The 4,111-nt window shown below is 63.2% G+C and overlaps 1 non-coding gene across 1 annotated transcript; it reads right to left on the reverse strand.

Annotated features, from left to right (window-relative positions):
* Positions 1–221: 221 nt before the first annotated feature.
* On the reverse strand, positions 222–340 carry LOC142862027 (5S ribosomal RNA). The gene has a single exon (XR_012913173.1). It is a non-coding gene; the product is annotated as a 5S ribosomal RNA (ribosomal RNA).
* Between the last annotated feature and the right edge of the window lie 3,771 nt (positions 341–4,111).

Genomic DNA, 4,111 nt, shown 5'->3' on the forward strand with positions numbered 1-4,111 from the left:
CAGAGCAGACCTTTGGTCTGAGACCTGACAGTCCAGATGCCACGCATGCTGCCGCGTGGCGGCGGTGTCGCGGCTTGGGACAAGAGGAGGCCCCACGGTGCGGGCTGGGGCGCCAGGCACCGCGCGGGCGCTGAGGGTGGGGGTGACCCCCACCCCGGGCCGCCGCCTCGCTCCCAGAAAGGGGACAGAACAAGAGGCAAGAAAAAAAAAAAAAAAGCAGCAGCCTGTGGCACCCGGTATTCCCAGGCGGTCTCCCATCCAAGTACTAACCAGGCCCGACCCTGCTTAGCTTCCGAGACCAGACGAGATCGGGGGCGTTCAGGGTGGTGTGGCCCTAGACCGCGGCGGAGGGCGCCCCTGCCCCGCTCGAGAAGCCGAGCCTCTCTGGGCTTCCCCGCCGCCGCCTCCCGCCCCAGGCCCCGCGCCGGGCCGGGCCGGGCCGGTTGAGTTCGCCGGCCGGGTCCCGCTGGCTCCCAGGGACGGGGGTGATGGGCGGGGCGGGGCGGGGCGGGGCGGGGTGGGGGGCTGTCTCTCTATACACACACACACACACTCACACTCACTCACACTCACACAAGATGCGCCTCCACGGCTGGACTCGCCAAGGTGGAGCCCTCCCAGCCCCCCTCGTCTCCTCGCCCGGCCTCCTTCACCTACCCGCTGCCCACCCCCAGCGCGTCGCTGCCGCTGACTGCGCACGCGCGGGACGCTCGCCCTTTGACCCCAGCCAGGGGCCGCCCTCCCCCACAACCCCTTTCAGCTGCGCCCCCCCCTCGCCCTGTGGGTGGGCTGCCGCCTATTCCCCCGGGCCAGGGCTGGGGCACAGCCAGTGTATGGGGCGTCTCTCTCTGGGGATGTGTCCCATGGGTGGGGTGGGGTGGCGTGGTTTGGGGGGCGCTGAAGAAATCAGTCCCCTCCATCTCCTACCTCTGGAAAACGCCCAAGCCCGTGGAGAACTGCCGGCACCGCTTCGTGGGGGCCGGGACCCTCCTCCGTGTCCTCCTGTGGCCCAGTCCAAGGGGCCTGGGCCTGGCCGGGGCTGCATTGGACCCCGACCACCCTGGCGTGTGGACTCGCTAAAAATCGGCCATTAGATATTGGATTCCAGCTTCCTGGAGGTCATTTCACTAATGAGTGCACCGGAAAGAGTTTCCTAATCCATCTGTGAGGGTGGCAACTGAAAGAGAATTTTAAAGCTGACAGAATAGGCGAGGGAAGGCATAGGAGATTTCCACACCCAGCAAGGAAGACTTTCCCGAAATGGAAGAAAGAAACGAGCAAACAGAGACACCGGTAGCCCGCCCGGAAAAGAGTCTGCCCCTGAGAGAAAGCACCCTGACCAGGTTCACCCGTGGGTGGGTGGCGAGCTAGCGGCATTCAGAAGAGCGAGGCCCGCAGTCTGTGCGGAAGACACCTGCGCTCGGGTGTGTGTGGCGGCGCGATTCACAAGCAGCTCTAGATGTTAAACCAAGGAGAAGCCAGGGAGTTCCCAACGCCCCAGGTGTCCTCAGCCCACGACTGGCTGCTGTGGGAATGCGAAGCCCGGCTCCTTGTCTCAGAGCGGGGTTCCCAGGAGGATCAGGCTGAAGCTGGGACTTGGCCTCAAAGTGTCCCCTCGCATAGCCACCCCCTTCCCCTTCCTGCTCCTCTACTCCTGGTGCCCCTCCATCCATGGGCCAGACCTTAAAGAGTCACCGCAAGAGAATCCTGGTCCCAAAGGAGCCTTCTGGGGGACCGGTGCTGAGAGAGGTTGTGGGCATGGCCCGCTGGGGCTCTGCCCGACCCAGGGCTGAGAGATGCCACCTCCCAGCTCTGGGTCCCTGCAGGAAGTGTTGGCAAGCACAGGGCCGGTCCTCCAAAGGCCCAGGTGCAGGGAGCCCAGGCCAAGCAGCCTGTGGAAGAAGCCACTTGCCGTGCCACCCCGGGAACAGGACTGCAGGCCCCGGCCCTTCCCACCTCCTCCTCCTCCTCCTCCGCCCCGCACCCCCCCCCCCGACATGGCACAGGGCTCAGAGACACCTCAGACTCTTGCTACCCAAAGTGCAAAGGGCATCAGTTGCTCCTCCAAACCCCCCGCCCAGCAGACCGCGTTGTCCAGCCAGCCCCCGGGCCTCCCTGGGGTGCCCAGCACAAAAGTGCAGACACCCACCGGACCCTCAGTCTCAGTTTTCGGAGGTTTTTGCCACTCTAAGGACCCGCAGGCCAGCTGGGCCTTCGGGCAGGACAGAGAGCCCCGGAATCCGACGTGGAGAGCTGCGTGTACGTCCGCATCAGGAGGCGGTCCCCACCTCCGCGGCTCTCCCCTTGCGGGGAGCGGCAGCCCAGCCGGCAGCCGCAGGGCCTCAGGGAAGACACCAGGCTGGGCCCCCGCGGCACAGCGGGGGCACGTCCCCCGCACTCACGCGACTTAGGGACGGCTGCTGGAGACTGCTGCGGCCACCCTGCTGCCGGGTTTCTGGAGGGCTTCCTGGAAGCAGCATCCACACCAAGCCCTTGGAAGGCCCAGGCGACGGAGGAGCCGGTCAGGCAGGGGCCGAGGACGGTGAGAGGCCGGGCGGGAAGGAGCGTGTCAGGCAGGGGCAGAGGACGGTGACCGGCCGGGCGGGGAGGAGCCGGTCAGGCGGGGGCCCAGGACAGTGACGGGCCTGGCCGGGGAGGAGTGCGTCAGGCAGGGGCAGAGGAGACGGGCTGGGTAAGGGTTAGGGTTACAGTTAGGGCACAATTCACAATCCCAAAGACGTGGAAGCGACCCGAGTGCCCATCCATCCAGGAGTGCATCAATAAAATGTGGCGCGTGGACACCACGGAGTGCCATTCGGCTGTGAGGAGCAGCGGTGAGAGGGCGCCTCTCGTGTTCTCCTGGCCAGAGCTGGAACCCGTTCCAGTAAGCCAAGTATCCCGAGAATGGACACACGAGCACCACGTGAGCGCGCTCACCAGCAAATTGGTACGAACGGATGGACGCCTAAGTGGACAGAGAGGAATCACCTTCATCGGGTGGGTGTCGGGCGGGTGGGGGGAGGGGAGGGGCATACACATCCATTAGGCATGGGGTGGGTGCGCACCGACTGGGGGATGGGCGCACTTGAAGCTCTGACCCGAGGGGGGAGGCTTGGAGAGGGCAAGGCACCCGACCTTAACATTGGTACCCCCACAATACGCTGGAACAACATGAGAGGTATATGAATAAGAACACAGGGGGGGCCGGGCGCGGTGGCTCACGCCTGTAATCCTAGCTCTCTGGGAGGCCGAGGCGGGCGGATTGCTCCAGGTCAGGAGTTCGAAACCAGCCTGAGCAAGAGCGAGACCCCGTCTCTACTAAAAATAGAAAGAAATTAATTGGCCAACTAATATATATAGAAAAACACAGCCGGGCGTGGTGGTGCATGCCTGTAGTCCCAACTACTCGGGAGGCTGAGGCAGCAGGATTGCTTGAGCCCGGAGATTGAGGTTGCTGTGAGCTAGGCTGACGCCATGGCACTCACTCTAGCCTGGGCAGCAAAACGAGACTCTGTCTCAAAAAAAAAAAAAAAAAGAACACAGGGGGGAGGGCGGCACGGGCAACACATGTCACCTGAATACTTGTACTCCCATCATCTGCTTGAAAAGAGAGAGAAAAGAAAATGCAATCCTAGAGGTAAGAGACACTTTTTAAAAATAATGAATCCGAAGAGAAAAGTAAAAGGAGGCCTGTGGAGCAGGTCTGGGTGTGACTCCGGATCCCCCAACATCAGGTGCCACCACCAAAGATTCCTGCGTGTAGCCCATAGAACCCCAAAAGCAACGGGACGAGTTCTGGTCACATACTCCCTCAAAATGACATCCTGGCCTTCTTCTGGAACTCCCTCCCCTCTCAGACTCTCAAGGTTTCCTCCAGCGTGTCGGTTCCCACAGAGCAGACCTTTGGTCTGAGACCTGACAGTCCAGATGCCACGCATGCTGCCGCGTGGCGGCGGTGTCGCGGCTTGGGACAAGAGGAGGCCCCACGGTGCGGGCTGGGGCGCCAGGCACCGCGCGGGCGCTGAGGGTGGGGGTGACCCCCACCCCGGGCCGCCGCCTCGCTCCCAGAAAGGGGACAGAACAAGAGGCAAGAAAAAAAAAAAAAAGCAGC

Source organism: Microcebus murinus, chromosome 18 (genome assembly GCF_040939455.1).
Source record: "Microcebus murinus isolate Inina chromosome 18, M.murinus_Inina_mat1.0, whole genome shotgun sequence".
Lineage (NCBI taxonomy): Eukaryota > Metazoa > Chordata > Mammalia > Primates > Cheirogaleidae > Microcebus > Microcebus murinus.